The sequence below is a fragment of the Talpa occidentalis genome, unplaced genomic scaffold (assembly GCF_014898055.3).
Source record: "Talpa occidentalis isolate TD23 unplaced genomic scaffold, MPIMG_talOcc4v2.1 talOcc4.10, whole genome shotgun sequence".
Lineage (NCBI taxonomy): Eukaryota > Metazoa > Chordata > Mammalia > Eulipotyphla > Talpidae > Talpa > Talpa occidentalis.
Window position 1 is genome coordinate 38,147,474 of NW_023600993.1, and position 24,071 is coordinate 38,171,544.

The 24,071-nt window shown below is 41.9% G+C and overlaps 1 protein-coding gene across 1 annotated transcript in view; it reads left to right on the top strand.

The window, feature by feature from the left end:
• CACNA2D3 (calcium voltage-gated channel auxiliary subunit alpha2delta 3) overlaps nucleotides 1–24,071 on the top strand; it is an 807,400-nt gene that overhangs the window by 133,865 nt on the left and 649,464 nt on the right.

The following is a 24,071-nucleotide window of genomic DNA, read 5'->3' on the forward strand; positions in this document are numbered from 1 at the left end:
ACCAGCCACAGAGCTGACAGAATCAAATTAGCATTCTTTAATGTACACAGATCCTGTGAAGATATCTAATTCACTGCTATAAATGAACTTGTTTCCTCATCCCCCAAAGCCTCACCCCTCCCCTGTGAGTCTCTAGCGATGAAAAGATTGGCTATGTCACTTTGATGACTCATTTAATTATCAGTTACACGAGTGGAATGCACAAGTCCAAGGCAAGGGTGAGCTGTGGATTCTGACTAAGGAATTGAAACGTCACAAGAGATTTCAGTGGCTCCTCTCAGCCATGCTCTGGGAAGGTAGCTCTGACCTTCACTCTGTGTGCACGAGAGTGGACCAAACAGGATGCACAATGATTCTGCATACCCAAGTAGAGCCGAGCGATTTCCCCAGGGGCAGTGTATTTATTAAATATTGGAATCCTGACAAGTACTGTCTCTCTCTCTGTCTCTGGTAGTGTGCCCTGCCCGGAGATGACCTTGGTTGTGCTGAGACTGCACTTAGCTTGCATCTTGCGAGGGGCCTTTCATAGAAAGGCCTTGTCTGCATGTGACACCAAGAGGAGGTTTGAGTTTCTAGAGCTTTCTTCTCCATTCGGCTGTCTTGGCTGCTGAAGGGCAGTGTAGTGTGAGTGAGCCACACTCCACCTGTGGGTGTCCACTCTTTTGGGCCTGCAACTGTCAGCATCAGCATCCTTGAACTGAGGACTGAGGACCCGAGTGGTCAGGAGGCCATGACTGAGTCATTAGTTTTGCTGTTGTTTTGATACAGCCTCCAGCATCATTTTTACATGTGGCAAAGATTCTTCAATCTCTATTTTCTACTTGAAGGTTTCAGTCATAGAGGCAAGCCAAGAAAAGCTTCACCTGTAGAGAATTTCATTAGAGGTTTCTTTAATGCAACAAATAGGCATAAATATACCAGCAGAGATGATTTGTTTGCTCACTTAACATGTTTTGATTATGCACCTATGCCTGTGGGGACCCACGCTCACTGCTGATGTCAGTGGGGAGAAATACACAGAAATTTTTGCATTCAGGAAAGTTTTAACATAGTAGGGAGGAGGAATACAAGTAAAGGGTAGCTAGAGTGGAAGGGCTGTGAAGTCCATAAAAACTGTACTAAGGGAGGGAGAAAAGAGGCAAGTAGTCCTGGCAGGCCTCCAAGAGGAGGTGACATGGAAGCCAAGATCTTGTAAGTCCTGGTCTGGACTGTGCCTGCATCACAACAGCTCCTGATGGCACTCAAGGATCCCAGCCTTCCCCAACCACTTGTTCTCTTGTGCTCTTCAGTCTCTTGCCTGTTATCTTCACATCACTGCTCTTTTCTGCATTCTTTCTTATTCCTGCTCATCTCACCTAACTGACTGCTGCTTATCCTTGGGGTCCCAGCTGAGACAGCACTTCCCTAGGGAAGCCCCATGTGACCCTCCAGTCCCAGAAACTCTCTGCACATCCTGGAATTCCCTCACCACTCTCTTATTTTCTTCCTTCAGGAGGCTGTAAACTCCCAGAGGGCAAGGTCTTGGGTATCTTGTGCATTCCTGTCTCCAGGATCCACACTGGTGGGGGCATATTCAGACATGTGCAAATGAGTCCTGGATGAGTCTGTGGCTCCAGTATAGCTTGGAGTTGAGAGGGAGAGGTGGCACTGTGGGGGGCTGCAGGAAGTCTGACGGTGCACATGGGTAACCCGCCAGTCTCAGTGAGGTCTGGGAAGAACAGGACAGAACAAAACAGCATCAGGAGCAGTGTCCCCTCCTGCTGGCGCTGAGCCCCAGGGATGTGCCATGACTTCTGAAACAAGAAAGCATTACTGTACTTCTGTCTTGATCTTCACACTACTAATCTTTCCCCTAGTGCATCCAGAAGCCAAAGCACACAGGTGGGTCCTGCAGGGAGGCTGGTAACCTTGTTCCTCTCCCTTCCTGGGTCATGTTGACTGTGAGGAGAGAGGATGGCTGGGCTCTGAGGAGGGAAGGCAGGACTAAACCTGAGAGCTCACATGAGCATTGCAACCCTGTCATGAGGTGATTCTTCATCTCTTAAACTGCTGAGTGAGAACTGCACAAACAGACGTGTGCCCACAGAACGCATATGGCAGTGTCACCTCAGAACACACAAACATCCAGTAGGTGTAGTTATGTTCTATAGATGCCTTTCCTCCACATGTTCTTGCTAGGAATAAATAAATTATATGTATGTATATACTCATAATTATAAGTATAAATGAATTCCGATATAACTCTATATGGCTTACATATATATGCATATATACATAAAGTATAAGACTAAAGCTGCGAATGAGAAACTTAAGCTCTGTATTAATGTAGCAAACTAGGAGGTGAGGGGAGTGTGACTTGATAGAGTTGCCCCACATTTTGGAATGGATATTTCCCCCTGCAGGACATGCAATGCCAGTGGGTCTTCTGTGCCCCCAGACAGGGGGTTTCTGCCTTGTCTTCTTGACTGGAGTTAGCACTGCTCACCAAATAGCACCTGAGGGAGGCTTTCTTACCTCACATTGTGCGCTCTCTTTCTCAACATTTAAAATATTAATCAGGATTTATTCCTTAGGTGTTTTCAGCAAATCAAAGTACAAGTAAAAAAAGCAATGGTAACAGCAAAAATATGTATTGACATGGAAATAAAGATCTATAAGTATATAAGAAAATACTTTGCAAAGTGGCATATATGCTACAGTACTAGTTGTTAAAACATATGTTCAATATAAAGGAAAAATGAACACATATCAAAATATTGCTTTGTTGTAGATATTTCCTTTTGGTAGAGGGTGGGAGGTTGGTGGGTTTATCATAGGATTTTATATGTATATTACCTATAATATTTTTCAATGAACACTATGAGTTTTGTAATAAACTAACAGAGGTACAGAGAATTAGACTTTGGGAAGAAGTAAACAGAAGCAAGTTGGCCACCTTCGAAGACGGGTTGATACGCTAATAGCCCCTCTGGGTGGTAGCCATCAGTGAAGTAACAAACCATGTGAAGAGCAGCTGGATCAATGTAGACACATGTGGCGCGGACATTCCATGGAGCTGAGGAGTTGGGAAACGTAGGCATGGTCATGTTAGTGTCATGTGCCTTAGTAGACATCCGAAATGATCTAGGAAAAGAAATGTCTGGCCTACAGGTACACTGTCCTCTAGATTCTGAAATCACAATCTGTGTGCTGGGCTGTGAGGGGACAATGGTCATTCATGAACCTATAGTATAATGACTTAAAAGTCACATTACTTATAATCAGGGAAATGCAAATCAAAACCACAGTGAGATACCACCTATACCAGCAAGAATGGCACACCTAAAAAAGCAGGGAAAAAAATATTGGTGAGGATGTAGAGAAAAAGGAACTCTCCTACACTGCTGGTGGGAATGCAAACTGGTCTAACCACTATGGAAAGCTGTGTGGAGGGTCATCAAACTACTAAAAATGGAGCTTCCATATGACCCAGCAATTCCACTCTTATGAATCTACCCAAAGGACACAAAAAATATTAATTCAAAAAGATACCTGCACCCCTATGTTTATTGCAGTATTATTCACAATAGGTAAGGTATGGAAAGAACCCAAATGTCCAAAAATAGATGACTGGATCAATAAGATGTGGTGTATACAAACAATGGAATACTATTAAGCAATCAAATAAGTTAAAATCATGCCATTCACAGCAACATGGACGGAGCTAGAAGGGATCATGCTCAGTTAAATAAGCCAGAAGGAAAAAGAAATATATTGAATGGTTTCACTTAAAGGAGAAATATAGGGGAACCAAATAAGGGATCAGGAAAAAATAATAATGACAATAATAATAACAATAATAATAAAAACAAAACTAGCAGGCAACCATAAATAAGAGACATTCTTTGAGGGGGGAAAAGGGATCAAAACAGGGGAGAGAAGAGCACAAGGGACTATGGTGATGTTTCACAGGTGAACTGGTGGTGGGAATTTTACGGGGAATACACAGTGATGTAAAAGATATAAATACAAAAATAAATAAATGTAACTATACCCTGAATTTTCATACATGTTATGAAATGGAAGTAGTTTGCAAAGTAAGAGACATCACTTTCTCTAGGAATTAGCCCTCCGGGGCAAGCATCAACTTTCAGTTTTGGCTTTTTTGCAGTTGATTATGGTCATTATTAGCTAGATGACAAAACATACCATTGTGGTTAGCATTGTCTGTGCTTCTGGGCTCAAGTGTGTTATTAAATAGGGAGTGAGGTCAATGTAAAACAGGTCTTTATTTTTCAGGGAAAATTTCCCTTGTGATGAGGCAGTTTGGTGATGAGGATGTATAGCTTTATGTGACACTAAGTTAATTTTGCCTTAAAAAAGGTTGATTTGGGCTTTGAGATAGCAGGATTTAGCAATGCGATTGTAATTATAGGATACAGATTGCAGAATTTCATTGAGAAGAGACCTTGTCCAAAGAGAATTAATAGGGAAGGTGGAGTCATCATGGGAACGATGCCAGTTCAGTTATCCCGAGTCCTGGGTTGTAATCCTTGCAGGATGCCAGCTGTTGACTATTCTGGAGTCAATCCTTCCCTGACCCCCCAACCCCCCTCAGGTCAGAATCCTTCCTCTGGATAGAAAGAGATAGACTTTCAGTCCCTCCCTCCACTGGTGACCCAGAATGTTAGGGAGTGTTTTTGGTCACATACAATGTGAAGGTTGGGTTTATGGGTTATTTTATTTGAATGTTAAATACCAGAAAAGGTGTTTAATAGTAAATATCTTGAGTTTAGATTACTTATTTATTTTTGTTGAGGTGACATTGGTTTACATTGTTACTGTGTTCTAGAGGGATAGGATCTCCCCTTTTATTGTTGTTAGTATAGCACACCCATCACCAAAGCTCCCACAGTCCATTCCCATGGTCCATGGTACTCCCTCCCCACTTTGTTCTCACCTTTTTTCATTCCCTTAATCCTCTTGTAGCCTCAGTTTTGTAGTCAACTTTCTAGGGTTTGTTGTTCGTTTGGCTTTATCTGACTTTTTATTTGGTATCTCTATATTCCATGTATAATTGGCACCATCTGATATTTGATTTTCTTCTTTGGCCTTATTTCCCTTAACAATCCCCTTCAGCTCCATTCATGTTGCCTCAAATAGCAAGAGTTCATCTTTTTGATAGATAAGAAGTATTCCACTATATATAACACATCTATATTTGGGCACTTAGGTTGTTGCCATAGTTTGGCTAGTGTAAATAATGTTGTGGTGAACACAGGAGTATATATTTCCCTTCAAATTAGTGTTTTTGTATTCTGGGAGTGGAATTGCTGGGTCATACAGTATATCCATTTAAAATCTTTTGAGAGGGCTTCCCTAGTGGCGCAGTGGTTGAGTGCCACGCTGTGAAGCTGTCCTCAGCCTCTGCAGCATGGGTTCAATTCTCGGCTGGCCAGGGAGAAACCCACATGGCGTGGCAGACTGCTGCTCCGCCGAGCAGGGCCTTCAGTCCGTCTGCCTGTTTTGCTCCCTGCTCTGTCTCAGGTGAATTCTCTTACCCTCCTGCACCTCTGACCTGTACCCCAGTTCTTGTGTAAATAAATAAATAAATCTTTGAAAAAATAAAAAAAATAAAATCTTTTGAGAAACCTCCATATTGTACTTCACAGGGGTGGACCAATCTACATTCCTACCAACAATCTGAGAGGGTTCCTTTTCTTCCACATCTTCACCAATACTTGTTGTTTCTGGTCTTTTTGATATGGGCCATTCTCATAGGTGGTATCTCATTGGGGTTGTAATTTGCATTTCCTGAGGTAAGTGATAATGCAGGTAGTTTCTTAAGGAAGTATTAATCACAAGAACAAGAAATTGTGTTAGTGGCTCACTCAGTGTGCCATTCTCTTAAAAATAAATGTTTAGAGCGATGTTCTAGAATGTAATTTAATCAGTCATCAGAAAGCAAATGTTATTTGTGTGAAAAGTTCTACAAGTTGGGATGAATCACTGGTGTGTCATATGCCCTTTGTACATTGTGGAAACCGATGATGGTAGTGTAGCTCTTGAACTTCTGACACCAGAGGGGTTTCTGGATATATACAGATTCCCAGAGAAAGAGATTGCTATTTTCCTACCACTGCGACTCTGAGATGATCGTTTGCATAGATGTCTACTGCATGAAAACTTTTCCTCATTTTTTCTTTGAACTCATAAAAAACTTCATTGTTTTATACCAATGTTAATTTTTTAGTTTTGCAAATGTTCCACAAGTAAGTGTAATGGGACATTAAAGAAAGCTGGATGAAAGGATATGTGAACTCAACTTCCTTAGCAAGTTTTCTATAAACCTAGAATAATTTCAAAATAAATCTATTTCAGGAACAAATTTTATTAAAAATGTCCTTTAATTATGATTAGATCTAATATTCCAAGCAGTGAACACCTCTGTTTCAACAAACAATTTCAGTGTGAGAAGAAAGTATAAAAATCAACTTGATTGGGAGAAAATTCCCTCAATAGCAGAGCTTCTGAATGAAAATAGTCCTTAGATTCCTGCCTCAGTATTTTTCCTAAAATCAGAATAAGAGGAGAATGTTCTTTGGAGAATTGTCTCTCAGAGTAAAAGATCTTTCCAAATAAAGTCGTGGTTAAACAAGTAATGTCCCTTCAATATCCTGGAATAATATGGCTGCATTAACAAAAGACAGTACTGAGTATATTTGACATTATTAATAGTGATACACTGAACAAGTAGATCATAAAGGTGTATGTGAATAAAATGTGTACCTCCATACAAAATGATACAGGGAAGCAGGGGGCACTAAAACTGGCCGAGGAGACTGCCCAAATAGTTTACTGGTCACTGTCTGAGTTCTTCACCCATGCACACAATCACAAGACTACTCAGGCTCAGAGAACAACAACAATGAGGTTTATTTAACAAACCAGGGAAAAACAAAGAGTTGCTGGGGCCAAAGATGGTCGTTTACCTCACCTGAAGCAGTATCCAATGTTTTTAAGTCCCAAACAAAAGCAGCTAAGATGGCGTCTTCCTGCCACTGAGGACACACAGCAGCCAGACTGTAGGCTGGATTCCAACTCACAAAGACAACAGAAGACACAACAAGAGATACTCCTGGATCTGACGAGATGCCCAGCACGTCACCAGACAAGTGACACTCAAAACAGCAGCTGCAAGGGCCAAATGAGATGACTGATGGCTACACCCATGCAGCTCAGCAAGGCGCCTGGCTCTGGGTCTTCACCTTCTCGGCCAGGCTGCAATTGCAGCAAAACTGGGACCAGTTTCTGTTGCTTGGCTACTTGCAAAGCCTCCAAACGTTTCCTCTCTGAGGTTAGCTGCTGAAGGCCTTCATCTTCAGAGGCCCACAATAGCTTTCTGGAAAATTGACATGGTGGGGGCCAGAATCACTGACCCCAAAATCACTGAAGATCTGAAAACACTGAATCCCAAATGCTGAATCAAAATGCTGAATCTCAAACACTGAATTCTGAGATGCTGAATCTGGAACACTGAATATCTTCAAATGCTGAATTTCAAACACTGAATCATGAAGACTGAATGAAACTCTGCTCCTGTCTGCAGTCACTTATATTTCACTCCACCCCAAAATGCAACTTTTTTTGGTATTTTCCCTGGCACTATCTATCCTTAACAGCAACCCCTTCCTCCTCCAGGGGGCACCACCTGTAACAGTCTTTGGCTTCAGCTTTTTTCACAATATCCCAAAACCTGGGTGGGGTGGCAAGGGTTATGGTAGAAGAATGGGGTCCCCAAGAGTGCACGGTGGGGGCTTCATCTGGACTGGGGGTGCAAGGAAGGCTTTGTGAAGGGGAGTGTCCCAGGCTAGCCCTGTCTTACAGAAGACAGGTTGGTGATGGGGGTGTGTGGGGCACATAGAGTATCCCACATATAGTGAACTTTGTGGGACTTACTTCCTTAGACTCAAGGAATGGCTTTGACAGAAGAGGAAGGAGTTTAGTGTGGCTAGAATGCAAGAGCCAGATGGGCAAGAGGACAGATAAGGGCTTCAGGCAGAGGAGATTCCTTGGGCTGGGTCTTCTTCTTGTCCTGACTTGAGAGAGCATGTGTCCAGGGGTCATGTGCAGGGATGAAAGGGCACGGCGAGGCTGAGGGACATTGGGAAGGTGCCTGGAGCATTGAAGGAGAGGCACGGGAGTGAATTGAACTTCGAGATTGGAATGCTTGGAAGTGAACAGATTTTGGCAAAATCTGGGGCAGATTTTTTTTTTTTACTGCTTTCCAGAGGACTGCTTTTTTACTTTCTTCCTTTCCCTCCCTTTCCTCTCCCCTTTGAAGCCACTCTGGTGTAGCAGTTTCACAGCAAGGTACAATCAGTCTTGTTGCTTTCTCATTTCTTGCCCTCGGGCCCCCATCATGCAGACCCAGGTCTGGTGGAGAGGGAATCTTACTAACACAAGATGCATGGGTTTGGCCATGGGGAGTTCTACATTTCCCAGGATAACATTTGTCTTTATTTTAAATCATCAAAACAGCATTTAAGCAAGAACAGGAATCTGTGCATGCTTTTATTCCCCATGTTTTCCAATTGCTGGCATTATCCTCTAATAACGGGATGTGTACACGATATGATATAGAGGCCACTGGGCTGCAGAGCAGTCATTAGCTTTCTCTCAAAAATAAAAAGAGAGGCTGCTGTTTGAATAATGATCCCTGGCTGTTTTCTTTGTACACGGGCCATTTCCTTAATTAGGTTTCAAGCTTCATCTCTCTTGTTTTTAACTAAAAAGCCAAGTGAGAGAGAGACAAATTGTATTGTGGAGAAAAAGAAAAAGAATGTGTTCCATGCAAAGTAAGGGGCACACAAATAAGATGGGAGATCAGTGGACACCCCACAATGGAGCTGACTTTAGCAGAGCTGGCTTGTGCCTGCAACTGTGGACTTATTTTGGCACCTTTCAAGGTGCCTGCACCAGGGACTACCTCTCTGCTTCTGTGGAGTTTGTGGCCAGGTCTTTGAATTTGTCTCTCAGTTCACCTTTTCTTTTACTTTGAAATGACTTTGGCATTGTGTCTCTTACACAACACATGCTTAGGGGCCAGACAGCCTGGGTTCAAATCCTGCCCTGCTAGGAACCAGCTCTGTGACCTTGTGGCAAATCATGGCATCCCTCATAGGCCCAGGTTGTTCTTTCTTAAAATGCAAGTGATAGTAGTAGCTATTTCATGGAGTTGTTGTGGGATTAAACTGTTTTTTTTATGTGAAGCCCTTAGAATGGTGCCTGGGACGGGGATGCTCAGTTCAGCTTGGGGCTGCTGCAGCTGCTGTGGTTACTCTTGTTATTATTATTATTAGCCTCCTGGAGAGTCCTAGCGGAGCGTTCAGGACTGATGCAGTTTTGTTATTTCATAGCCCAGTTGATGCTTAGGGAAAAGAGTCAGCATGTTGGAGCCATGAATTACAGAGAACATTGACATCCTCATTTATTTTCCCCTCGAATGTTGTGTTGTGTTTTCTCACCTGTTGTTTTTAACTTCTGAGCTCCTTGACATGCCAAATATGATGTCACCTTTTGAGTCTATTGAATATGGTGGGAAATCACTTTGAAGTTAGAATGAAGCCTTGAGTTCATATGTTTCTTCTTCTTAAATCAGGAATTAGGCTATCTTGTTAATTAGGCTATCTTATTAATGCTGAATGTTAAAAAAAAAAAGGATACTGGATAAATGGCAGCACTAAGTTTTCTGACCTACCTAGGAAGGAATTATTATTGTTTATTCCCTCTGTGAGTCTCTCCTATTATCCCTCTCTTCTGATGCCTCATGCACAGAGGAGGTAGAGATAAATTCCAGTCTCTCTCCTTTACAACTCAGATTGTTGTCCATGGACCAAATAACATCATTAGCACTGGGGACTTGTTGGAGATGCAGAATCCCTGGTCCCACCCCATATCTGTATCAGAATTTGCATTTTAACAAAATCATCAGGGAATTGTACACATATTAAAATATGTCAAGTGCTGTGATATCTGGCTCTCACTGGGAAGATAAACCACTATGCCAAAGAGTAAATATTAGTAAGCTCAACCAAAGTCTTTCCCTGAGGGATGAGGATACTTCCTACAGGCAGTAGGTATTGATTGGGGGTGTTGATAGAGGAATAGATGTCTGGGGAAAGGGAGGGTTGAAGGCAAATCGAGAGAAGGAACTTTTAAAAGAAAAAGCCAAAGGTACAAATCCAATGAAGGCAAGATCATCAGACCTGCATTGCTTTTCTTGACTTGGTATTTATTGTTCCCTGGATCATTTATGGCACTTATACCTGGCATGTGCTTGGGACACGTGCAATAATTTTTGGACAATGCAAAAAGTGCTTTGCTTCTAAAACTCTGATACGTGAAATGAAGGGTCATAAAGCAGAAATGGAGTTGACTCAGCTTTCAGATTGATTCCTTGGGGAAAAGAAAGAGGTTGGAGGGGCTTAGAAGTCCTCCTTTTGGGTCTGGATCCAGACTTGCCACTTGTGGGGAGAAGTTTGGAGCAGTCATTAGCCTCTGCAAGTCTGGCAGTCTCCCCATGACATGGGGCATTGTGACATGGAGCTTCGGATATGTCATTGACTTTTGGGAAAGCTTGGTTTGTATTGAAAGTCATGAAATTCATACTTCTTGACGTACAGATATGTTATTCCCTATCTTTTTCAAGTCAGTGCTTGGCACCCTAACTGAAACATGATAAAGATGAGGAAGAAGCTACAGGCCACTCATCACCCTCTTGGTCCAGAACTCTGGATAGCAAGAAGAGCGTTTGCCTTATATCAAATGCTTCTTGAACCCATGTGCACATCACATTTTGAAAGTTAATTTTCACTTTCCATTTTTGGTTGATGTTCCAATTTTTATTTCTTTTTCTGGTTGACCTTATGTAGCCCACCACTGTGTTTAATGAAAGTTGAATGGATTAATGGAAGTATGGTGATTACAAGGAAATGGAACAATGGAACAGTATTCAATTAAGGGGAAAGATCATGGAACACAAAAAGAATGCAAGAAAAGGTAGATAAATTCAGGGCTTGTTTATTAAGTACATTCACCTCGAATTCAGAAGTGGAAACATTTTCAGTAAAGGATAAGTGACAAGATTTGAAAAGGATCCCCTGGGGAAAGAGGATTAACAAAGGAGACATTATGGAATAAAATAGAAGTGAATTAACAAATCGATTTTCTGTAAGGGTTAGAAGACACAAGATTTATTTGGAAGATAAATATTTGGTAATTGAAACCTGTAAGTGTTTTGTTGCTGGTTTTTACCCTGTGAAGCTATGCCTGCAATAAAAATCTTATGGCTGATGAGCATGGAATGGTGTATTTTCTATAAAACGGTTGCCAGGCCTCTCTCTCTCCCCACGTTCATCTCTGTATGTCTCAGGTGCACTGTTTTTCTACTACAGTATTTCAGAGGATTTCCCCTCTAATCAAAGGAATTGGTTTAAAATTTAGTGAGAATAATTTGGAACCAGAAGCAAAGATAATTTTTTTCTTAAACTTTCAGAAAGAGGTTTGCATTAGATAATTGCTCATTTCACTTTTTACCTCTTGTATTTCACCCGAGTTTCACAAAAGCATCTCCACTGGCTTCACAGGAATATCATGGAACTCATCTTGTCTGTTGACAGCTGACATGGCAGTAAACCCGATGGAGGTTTTATTGGGTGCAATGTCCTGGTGAGGGACTCAATGTAGGAAATGCGAGGGCAATCTCTGCCACATGGTGAACGCTGAATTGGCCCTGGCCTGGATTCCTGTATCTGACCCTTCCAGAGAATGTTGGGTTGGATAGTTAACTCATTAATTCACAAAGGATTATTTATTTATTTATTTATTTATTTTTGTCTCCAGATAAAGGCTGTGCTGGGGAAGGGAGAGGGGACTGAGGTTGGTAGGAGACAAAAGTGACAGTGAGCGTTGACCCTTGACTTAACCCCAATCCCCTACTGCTATTCTTTTATTCATGCCTCTTTCCCCCACTTTCCATTAATATAGGAAATGGATATCTGATTATTCTGTGTTTGATTAGGCTGCTGTTTTCTGGGTACAAGTGTGACCAATAACATCATTGTCATCAATTCCTATTTTTAATGGCTCATTGGGCGAATGGTTCTCTTTATTGTAAGTTATAATTATTTATGTTCAGAGATAGAGAAAAAGAAAAAGAAAACACTTAGCAGATACTAATTTTAATAGGAAATTATTCACTATTATTAAAATTGCAAACCTACTACATCTGTTAGCGTTTTCCAAATAAATCTTGGTCATTTGACCCATGGAGCTAGTCCTTCATTTCCTGTACATTTTCTAATTGTCTTTATTCCCACATTTTATCCTTCTGTATTCACATGAAACACTGTGCACATATGCACACATGGACACACACAGAGACACACATGGACACACACATTCCCGACTTGGGGGAGGAGCAGGAAGGATGATTTCCTTGGAACTATATTGTTTTTGGATCAACCCATGTTTGGAAAAGAGGAGTCATATGACTCCCCAGACATATGTCTCCCACCTGACCATTGTTTAAGATTTCTTATGTAGATTCGATGTACATTACAGAGTATGTAATTCAAGGGAAGAAAAGAAAATGCTTTTCTATAATTGAACTGCAAAAGCCTGTGCAGAAAATAAAAGGAAAGACTTGGATAGTTCTTGTCTCACTTTGTCACTTTTTTTTTTTGATTTCTGGTCTCTTATGTTCAAGTTAGCAACGGAGTCTAACTGCACCAAGTCAGGTTTACTGAAAACCTTTTGTCTTGTATTCAATTTACACCAAAGCGATGCACTTGAACAGCACATTCTCTTTTCGCTGGTAAAATCTTTCAGCTAAGGCTTCCATCCTGACAATTTCTCTGCTGAGAACAATTTCAGCATCTCTCAGGTGTGGTAAAATTGATGTGCGGCCTCTGTGATATTAAATCTCCACAAGAGCTGAGGAATGGACATTTGGAAGTGGTTGGTATAGCTCAGGAGTCTGTTTTATAAACATCTTTTTAAAATTTAATTTTTTTTATTGAGGGAACGTTGGTTTACAACCCTGTTTATAACCCTGTATATGTTCTATGGGTATAGATTCACACTTGTTTAGATCTAAGTGCCCACACCACCACCAAAGCACCAACAACCCCCCACCCTAGTGCATCAGGATCCTCCCCAGGTACTCCCCATTCTCACCCTCCCTTTCCAGTAACCCCAGTTCTGCAGTCAGATTTCCAGGCTTTGGTTGGTTTGTTCTTTTACTTTGTTTTTTATCTTCTACGTATAAGTGCAGTCATCTGGTGTTTGCCTTTCTTCTTCTGATTTATTTCACTTAGCACAATCATTCCCTCCAGTTCTATCTAAGTTGTCCCAGATGACAAGATTTCATCTTTTTGTTTTAATAGCTGAGTAGCGTTTCTTTGTGTATATACACCACATCTTCTTTATCCACGCATCTGTCTTGGGCACTTGGGTTGTTTCATAACTTGGCTATTATAAGTTGTGTGTCAACACGAGAGTGTATACAACCCTCTCAATGAATGATTTTGTATTCTTCAGTTAAGGTCCTAGGTATGGGGTTGCTGGACCATGTGGTAGATCTATTTTTAGTGTTTTGGGAACTTCCATGCCCGTTTCCATAAAGGCTGGACTAGTCTACATTCCCGCCAAGGGCAGGAAGGTTTCTGTCTACTCCACACCCTCATCAGCCCATAAAAACAACTTATTTGTAGACAGAATTCCCCTCCATGTCTTTTGAGTATATGGAAGGTGATGTTTTTCAGCAGAATGCACTTGTCAGAGTATTTCTGAGCTTTCGTGAAAAAACTTCTGAGGGGCCCGTTTGGTGGCTCTTCTAATCCTTGACCTTGAGCTTAGTTTGTCTAGGCTGTTCACCACCAGCGTCACTGCAGCTGGGCATGCTCACTTCATCCACATATACGTTCACCCACCTTCCAGGACCTTCTAATAGCCTGTGAGTAATTTGAAAAACTCAAAACAAGATTGTCTTTCCCAAGATCTAGTTAGACGAGGAGACTGTGCCCATGGACCAGTGAGCTTTAGGGTGGGTCAGCTTGGTGACTGATGTCCCACCCTCTCCCTCCCCTTCATGCAGGTGTCCTTCGCCCTCCCCCCCACTCTCTCCTCCAGCCAGTGGTACCTGGAGGCATTTTCTGGGGCTGGGTGCTGACACCCATCTCTCCCCTCACCTCCTTTTGCCTCCTGCCCTCTGTTACTGTGTGTGATCTCATTCATTTCCGGTGCTGTCCTTGTTCCATGGCCTCCTAGCAATCTGGGCATGTCCTCATGCTTTCAATCCCTCTAGATGTCTTCTTTTTTTTAAAGCTTTATTTATTTATTTATTTATTTAAGAACCTGGGGTATAGGCCAGACTCGCGGGAGGGTGAGAGGATTCGCTAGATGTCTTTTGTCTTAGTCTAATTTAGGTCTCCCTTGTTGGAACCCTAGCAGTTTGGCACATGTGTTCTATGCTTCTATTTGGTTAACACTTCTCCAGTAGACTCTATGTTCAATGAGGGGAGAGAGTATATTGTTTTTGCTCTATGAAGTAGTCACTTAGCACAGTATCTGGTATAAAATATATTATTGGGATAATCAGTAGTTGACTTATTTTGATAGTTGTTCTTGGTAATGCTATGAGCTTGTTGAAATCATGTTTGGTTTTTTTTTTTTTTTTTTTTTCTTATTGTACTAGATTTCCAAATGGATCCTGCTTTGTGGGTTTGTTCCCTGAGAAGAAATTAATTCAAAAGAGTTTCTCATTCTGCTAAAAAATGACATGTGAAAAGTCTCTCCCTGGGGCTGTGCACTCACACCTGACTTCTACGCACAGTGTGTCCACACACAGCCCCAAGCTAGGAGGTGTCTTACTGGCGTCTGTGTCCTTTGGTGACCCTTTGAAATTTCAGATATGGTGCCCACACCAGGGTCTTGGTCTGGGAGCCTCCATCTTCTCACCTCTCTCGGAAAGTGTTATGGGAGGGCAGCGATACTTGGAAACACTCAGCAGGAGGCCTCACTCACAGTACATGCACAGCTATTGTCAACTGCTGGAAGGGTTGATTAGGTGATTGATTTTAGGTGAAAAGTCAGTCACCTGCTGTCAGCTCCATCAACAACTTCATATTCTCTGGTCCAGGAATCCAGGAACTCTTCTTTTTTTCCACCATTCACTGGTTCTTGTGTAAGAACCCATCTAAGGGCAGTTTCCTCCAAGAGGCCCTGAACTAAAAACTTACCTCTCTCTGAAATTTCCTTGACTCTTTCTCCCCGTGCAACTCACTGGTTTTCTGGTGTGCCCACTGTGTGCCAGGCAGTCCTCAGAGACCTGGCTCTCTGGCCATACCAGGTGAAGGGGGGCAGTGGCTGCCCCAGAGCTCATGGTATCTGGGGTACAATATCGGACACTGAATGTGGGGTGCAGAGAAGACAGAACTGCTTTTGGCACTGCTATACTCAGACCCATTGGTGCAACAGTGTAGTCCTGAAGATTCAGACAGCAGGTTTGCAGGGGAAGGGGGACAAATGGGAATGCTTAGGCAGGATGAGGACTTGGGTCTAGAGTCCATATCACCTTATGGCCCAGGGAGATATATTTAGTCTGGGAAAAAAAAAAAAAAAGGCATTGGTGGCAGAGGGTATCAGGCACTGCTTTAAGCACTTCATAGAGACAAGCTCACATCATCACAGTAGCCCCATGAAGCTATTGTTATTACCTCCATTTTTCATATGAGGAAACTGAGGCAGAAAATATGACACTTTCTCCATGGACACATGGAAAATAAGTGGTGGAGTTGGGTTCCCATGGAGGCAGACAGTCCATGTTCTCACCCAGCCAGTGGGTCTACTCCATCACTCAAAGTATTTCAAGACAGGGTGAGGCCTGGTCTGTATATCTAGACACTATGGCTGGGTTCTATGGGCAGAGATTACAGAGCAGCAGAGCGAGCTGAAGTTGAGAACGTTTTCTGTTGTTAGTGCTGCCCAGCAGTGGGGCAGCTCGAGCCTCTCCCTGGTGAGCCTGGGGCCACTAGCTGAGCTGTCTTGAACAGTTCTGTTTCGGGAGGGAGATTGGGCTTGATGGTCACCAGGATTTGGGTTACATACATTCAGTTTTAAAAATGATTCTATGACCTGTGCCTTTGCAACTTATGCACTTCAGCATATTTGGCAGATCCTTTACTGTGGGAAACAGCCCTGTGCTTTGTAGCATGTTTGGCAGCACCCCTGGCCTGTGCCCACTAAACACCAGTAGCAGCTCCCCCTTCCATGCTGAAAGCCCAAAGTGTCTCTCTATACACTGCCAACTGACCTTGGGGGATGAAGTTGTCGGGGGATGAAGTCATTCCTGTTTGAGACCCACTGCTCTAAATCTACCTCCCCTCTTTGATGAGGAGTCCATATATTATTATGTGACCAGGCCCCACCTTAGAGTCCCAGTGGATTCATGTGAGGGCCTGGGGGCTGAGGGGTCCCTGTGGTCCCTTATTTATCTTGGTTATCTGAAAGATGGTCTATTTTGTACTTAAACTTTCTTGGAAATAATTTGAAAATATACCCCATCGGCATGTATAGGATGATCTCATTTTGATTATGAAAAAACAGTTATACTTGTCTTACATTAAGAAAAAAAAATCTGTAAGAATATAATGCAAAGGACAACTCTTTGGGGGAAAGAGTTTTTTGTTTTAAGGGTTTTTTGTTTTCTTCTATTTGCTCATATCCATCCCTGGTTATTCTTGCTACAATGAAAGCATTGCTTTAATAATAAGAAAACGTCTCATTTTACTTTCAAGTCTTTCAGGAGAGTTATTAGTGGTTAAAACATGGGCACTGGGGCTGCCTGTTTTTGAATCTGTTCTTCCCTTTCTATATTTTCTCTATCTTAGATATTACTTTTCTCATTTGAAAGCAATATTGGAAAACAAATTTAGAAAACTAGAAAAACTCATCCCAAATTCTGCCACCATAGCTTAGCCATGGCTAGGCTCTTGTGGCCCTGCCCCATGCCTTCCACTCTGTGTTTGCATTATGAATGCAATGTACTTCACTTAGTGAGACCTCACGAGCAGGTTTCTATGATAGTACTTAGTTGCATGCACACTGGGTGAAATATATTTGCCATAGTCACCTAGTAGCTGTGGACAAAAGCCAAGCTTGTCCTCTGGGTGGCTTTATCCATGTCTCGTGTGTAAACCCTTGGGTTAGTCACACTGTTCTTTGCACATTATGAGCGTTTATTATATTTTTATATCAGTGATTGTAGATTTCTTTGAACTCAACATTTCATGGACTTTGAATCATGCAAATGATACATACATGTGTACTCTTTGTGAAGAATTCTAATAACCCAGTAGTGTATAGGGGGAATTATAGTTCTCATTAATTCTGCTCTGCAACCATGGCTTGAGATAAATATTGTTTCCAGCTTGTTGTCTCCCCTTCCCCTGTCTATCTGAGAAAGCATGTATTAACAGAGCACTCAGAGAAATTCATAAGAAACTGTGATCTATACTTACAAAGATGCTGCCTGTGAGCAGGGGTAGGTGCCCAGTCACTGCCTACACGTCCAGGGACCTTGCCTGGGACCTCTTGCTGTTCTTAGATAGGGCATAGGGGTGCTTCACCTGGGTCCACAGTGTTGGAGGAAATTCAAGGGGCCTTGAACTTAGATGATAAAAAATATGGCATCTTTTTTTTTCACTTACCTGTAACTGAAATTTATTACTTTATCTTACAAGGTAGGTAACAGACCACAGCAGTGCCTGTGACTTTGTCACCGATGGAAATGACAGATATTTTCATATCACATCCAAGTGGCTACAGGTACCACCTTGTTCTCAGTGCTTAGCCTCGACATGGGTGATGATGGCAGCTAGAGGCTTCCCAGGGGTCCTTGTTATTTTATAGGCTGATGACCAAATGGCGGCGTGACTACATCACAAATTCATGTTTTAAACATTTTGCAAGCTGAATTTCAATGTAATTGGTTTCCTTCCTATGTTTTATCTTTATTTTGCACTGAAAATAACATTTGCGAAGGTTCCTTAGGCTTCACCAAATGCCAGAGCAGCCACTCCAAGTCTGCCCCATCCCCATCTTAAAGGTAGCAAGAGGGCAGAGTTAATAGAATTAAAGGCATATCATGGCAGGATAATAAGAGTAAGGAATGGTGTGTTGATTAATTTCCTAAGTACACTTTAGGAGAAAAAATATTGGTGACATAGTGATTGTGCATGTGTGCGCATGTATGCTCATACACTCATGACAGAGAGAGAGAGAGAACTTAGTTAACATTTCCTAGTACTCTAGAATTATCTTGTGAAAAAAAACTATTTAGAGAATGTGTGGGTTTTTTTTTCAACTGCCCAGAGTCCTCATCTTTAGGATCTCTTTTCCATACCTGGGAATCCTAAATGCTTGAGGAATCAAGTGCTTTTGGTCATTCATGGGGACCTCTAGAGGAAGGTGGCCTCAGGTTCTGAACTCCTGCATAACCAGGAAACCCCAAATGGTAAGGATGTGAGGAGGCCCTTGACTTTGTCCTCATTGGTTGGGACCTTGTGAACCAGGTAGGTGTCTATCCACTACTGGCCCGGCCTGATTTCTGCCCTCTTGGTGCCTCTGCTTTATATTACACTGGACATAATAACAGTGCCTAGTACAAGGCTTAATGGTGGATGACCAGAAGTGGTCTTCACACTGTCTGGTGTATGGCTGCCTTGTGAGAGACGTGCGTCCATGTTCTGTTTCCTCCTCGTGTGAAGATGAATAGGAGGAAGATGTTTAGAAATATTTTGTATTGGGACCCCAGAGTGTTGAAAAGAATGTATACTTGAAAGCTAAAAAACAGATTCTGGCTTCTCCTAACAGATGGTGCCCTTCACCTCACGTAGCCCAGCAGACACTGGAACGGGACTGCCCTTTAGAATGGGACAGAAGCTGTGTCTTTTGTCTCAGGTCCCAGGATGGCTCAGTTTTCTCACCTGATAGGACCAATCTGGTTGTGGAGACATTTGAGTTAGCGTCCTCTGAAATGAGTTATTTCTAAATTTCTTTCAGATTGTAATACTGATTTTTAAGATATTAAATAAAAATCCTGGTGTGCTGGGCTTGGTGAAGTATGTCAGGAAGTCACCTCATAGAAGCTGGTGACATCTAAATTCCTAGAGGACTTGGATTATGGTTTTGCATCTCAGTGCTGAAAGAACTTCATCTCTGGGGCTCTATTGGTGGGTAAAATGGGAGGGGGTTTCCTGCTGAAATTCCTAGAGCATCTGTGGCCCCCCTGTGGGTAAATGTAAGGCAAGGGAATTTTTATGAAGGATACTAATGTGATGAATCATTTTTCTTAGCCTTTGATATAAGCAATAGGGAATTCTGTATCAGAATTGACCCAACCTTATTACAAAGGAAGATTTCCAACACAGAAGGGAGACTTAGCCTTCATCTCTTCCTTCCAAGAGGAGGGAGGGAGGGTTGATGACTGTTCAACATGCTCTCACCATGGTTCTCTACAATCCCCAAGGAAAAGCATGGGTCCAGCTGTGCTATAAATTGGTGCTGGGTATTTAGTTTGGAGTTGATGGAGTTAAAGATTGATTCAGATGCAGGTCCTAACACTTATTCTAGCTTTTGGCTCTGTAAGTACAGAAACCACTTGAGCAGCTGCAAATAGTATTAGCTCTAAGCTTGTTATGGATCTTGCAGACTCATTCATTGATTGCCTTCGATTTCCAGGACATCTTGGATATAGAATTAAAAAGACTTTAGTTAAGCCAATTAACTTTCCTGGCGCCTGGGCAACTAATATTGTGTGTTAGAGAAGGTCATTGATGTTATTCAAATAGCAGTTTTATTTGAGATGGGATTAAGGAAATCAGACAAAAGGTCTCAGAATTGTTTATAATGTGTTTCTTTCTGTGTTGCAATATCTTGGCCTTTAACATCTGAGCCTGACCATAATTACACATACAAGTGATTGGGTCATATTATCCTTCCTGTGGATTGTGCCTTGATTGTGCCAGCTCTAAAGTATCCATCTTGCAGATGGTTCCCAGCCAAGTTTTAATCTGAGGTTTCATCTAGCTACAGTTTTTCAAGCTTTTAAATTCAAGTGTGGCAGTTTAAAAAGCAAGGACACTGGGGCCTTGCTGCAGGGGTTCGAATCCTGGCTCTGTGACAGCAACACAGACAGCTAGCAGACACCCCTGGTGATTTCAATTTACATTTCCATGCTGTTGATTTAGGGCCTGGATGTGGCTCTCCAGCCACCAGTTCCGTTTCTCTGACTCTCTTCTGTTGGGTTGGCGTATTTAGTTACTGTCAGAGGTATGTGAGCAGTGTTGATGCAGGCCACTTGCAGGCTAAGGAATTGAAGAAGCAGGTGTGCCTTCTCCCTACATGCTGATTGAATCTGAGGACCTCAATCCTGGAGAGGAGGGCAGAGACCCACGGCAGGAGGGTCCTGTCCATAAATTACTATGGAGAAGGTTGTTTGATTACAGGGAGCCCCTCATTTGATGGTTACATGATCAAGAAGTGAACCTCTATAGTGTTGAGGCACAGAAATTTGGAAATGTTTTTATTGTAACTAATGTCTTCTGACTAATACAAACCACTTGCTAGCAGTGTAACCCATAATAAATTGCCTACTGTCTCTATGCCTCATTTCCCTAACCTATACAATCTGTAAAATGGGGGAATTAATATCTAACTGACCCAAAGTATGTGCTCAATAACTACTGGTTATTATTATTAGTAACAGATTGCTATTATTATTGTTGCTATTGTTAGTCCTTGCTGATCCCCGGGGAACAGGAAAGATGAATTCTTTCAAGTTGGAACATCAGAAAAATGTGTTTGAAAAACATATACTGCGGAAAAGAATCTGTATCAAGTAGTCTGGCTTGGTAAAGAAATGTGTTATTATTTGCAGTTTGGCTGTAGTTAAATTTGTTGGTATACATAAAACACAGTCATAAGTGCATACAGTGAGATTTCTTCTTTAACACACATGGATCTATGATCATTACTTTGGCCTTTAGTGTTACGAGAATGTATCAACAATAAAAATATTGGTGTTTCAGAGCTTTAGATCCCCATGTAGTAATCTAGGAAACACCGAAGTATTTATTTTTAATAACTATTGAGACCACTATTTTGCTCAGTGGAGAGATGAATTTCCCCATTTTAAAGCAGTGTCAAACCCTCATACTAGAACAAGGACAGTTCTGTCAAAAGCTGGTTTAATTTCCCTTATATAAAACCAGAATCTAATACAGTATTCACACTCCTTTTGATCACCACAGGCTAAAAATTATCGGTGGCCTTTGTCCAGTTATCTGTATTAAACAATACATGCTTATGAGACTTACCAAGATTAAAAAAAATGTATAGACAGTAAAACAGGGAGAGGAGAGATATCCATCTTTTAATTCAGGACCTGGCAATCTGGAAGTAGTAGAAATCTGTCAGAGACCACCCATTGCACAGCCAGCTGCTCTGAAGAGCAGCCTCCCTGGAGCTCTGTGGCTTACTAGAGCATCCCAAACAGCTAGCTGGAACAGGGGCTCCAGGATAGGGGTCCCGGAACCTGATCATTCTTGTGATAGTGCTCCCTTGAGGTGAGTACCAGAAGGCACCTTGAAAAGTAATTTAGACCAGGCTCCCTGCCCCCCTCCACTCTTGAGAGATCTAAAAAACATGCTAAGGAAACTCTATTGTCTTCAGTTGTCCATTTCCATGCTTCTCACTCCATAGAGCAAAAACCGTTACAGGTGCTATTCTGAATAGCCCTGCAAAAGACAGGACACAGCAGCTCCCTGCCTCCTTCCCTCTTGTTCTTTGGATTGTAGTTCAGTGCCTGGTCCTCCGTTCTCTTCTGTCATTTCCAAACAGGATCTTTTGTTCTTATGCAAATTGTCTCTGTTCTGATGACTCTGACAGAGAAAAACTGCAACCTTCGAGGATTTTCCGTAAACGTAACTAGATCTGGAAGGACACTGCATTCGTAGTCGATGCTTTTTTTTTTTTTTTAAACCCCGGAGACACTTGCTTGGAATACCTGTGTGAGACAGAATTACTTGTACAAAATGGTCCTTTCCATTTTCAAATGGAAAAATATTCTTCTGTGACCCAGAGTTCCATGAATTCAGTTAAATCTGTTGTTATGACTCAGAAGAAGTGTTCCTAACATCGGCTTAAAGGATTTGGAAATATATTTACTTGGAAACATAATTGCTTTGGAGTGTTGTATTTTGAAGTGACACTTCTGTGTGCAATACTGACTTGAGAGGAATACTAAGTACATTTATGTCATAATAAGATAATGACACTGCCTATAAGGAGAGGATCCAAAAATTGTACATGATTAGTTTTTATTGCAATGTCTTTAGTAGTAACATATCTAAAAATTGTCATCCCTTTACACAATTATAGACTTCTAGCTCCAGTTTCTCCCCAAAGGGGGCCATCCCTGAAACGTCACAATTGAAAGTCTCTCAATACCTTGTGAATGTGTATATTTGAAAACAGCCCAGATCTGTGTTCAGGTAGGTTGAGAATGTTTGTAAGGAGTTTCTTCTTGTTGAGGCAAGACACTGACCTTTTCCAGAATTTATAGAACAGAAGTTGGAACTTACTACAACCTCTGCCATTACCATCACCATGTTTTGAGTTCTTTAACCTGTGCCCAGCATTCTGCTGGGATCTTTACACACTCAGCCTCATTTGATTATTCCAAGAACGATGAGGTCTGGTAGCACCTACCTTACTGATGAAGGATGGCTACCTGTCATGTAGCTAGTATGTGGTGATGCTAGGACTTGACTTGAGTACATCTGGCTGCAGAGTCCCCAGTCTTCACACCACACCACACTGCCTAGCAGGTGGGATGTACATTGTTGATCTTCCTCTAACTGGTATCCTGGCCAGTCATGCTAAGTGGAACAGGCTGCTGCCAGCAGGCTGCTCACCGCCATCCTGTTATGAGCTCTTCACTAGGAGCAAGACTGGAGATAAAATAGGAAATTCATCTCTCTCTGCCCATTGAAAGGACACAGGATGTGCTTACGTGCAATCTAGAGCTTTCCCCCTCTTTCCTTCTCTCCAACTTCCCTCGTTCCCATTGTCTATCAAGCCTGGGTCACAGATGTCCTCCCTCTGTTTACTAGCCACCTGTGAAGACTCATGATTGTCTCATTACATTATTAGGGTGCTTCATAGACTTCACCTCCCAGGAATCAGAGGATATATATGCTGCATTGCCACCCCCTTTTCTGGAGACCTTGGCTCATCATTGTTTTACTTCCTTTCTTGGGACCTTCTTCCTACCTGGTGACTGTGTCCTTCATATTTCTATCCAAGTTTTCATACAACTGTTGTATTGCCCACAGTTGTTGGTATTTACCCACCATACTCAGGGAGAGATATATTCTGTGCTTTATGGACTGTTATGCAATCAGTAGATAACAACACTCTTCCAGATTTTGCAGAAGTGAAATATAGTTGACTCCCCTTATCTGCAGGGGATATATTCCACGGCTCCCAGTGGATGCCTGAAACCACAAATGGTACCAAACCTTTATATACTTTGTTTTTCCTATACATCCATTCCTATGATAAAGTTTAATTTATAAATTTGACTCAGTAAGAAGATTAATAACAATAATTAATAATAAAATAGAACAATCAGTAACAATATACTATAATAAAAGTTAGGTCAATGTGGCCTCTTAAAATAGCTTATGCTATCTAATATTTTCAGACCTTGGTTAAAAGAGGATACTTGAAACTTTGGAGAGGGGAAACCTAGGATAAGTGTGGTCTCATGGTGTACCTGCACTGCAGACAAGCTGACCTCGGAGGAGACTTTCACTGCAGGGCAATGAACTCATTAGCACTCATGTTTAGATTGAAATGCTTCACACAGCTCTGCTCCAACTTATTTATGACTTATTTTTAATTAAACCCCCCCCCCAAATTAGCCTCCTCATACCCTGAGGGAGCACATATATTTGCTAACTGTC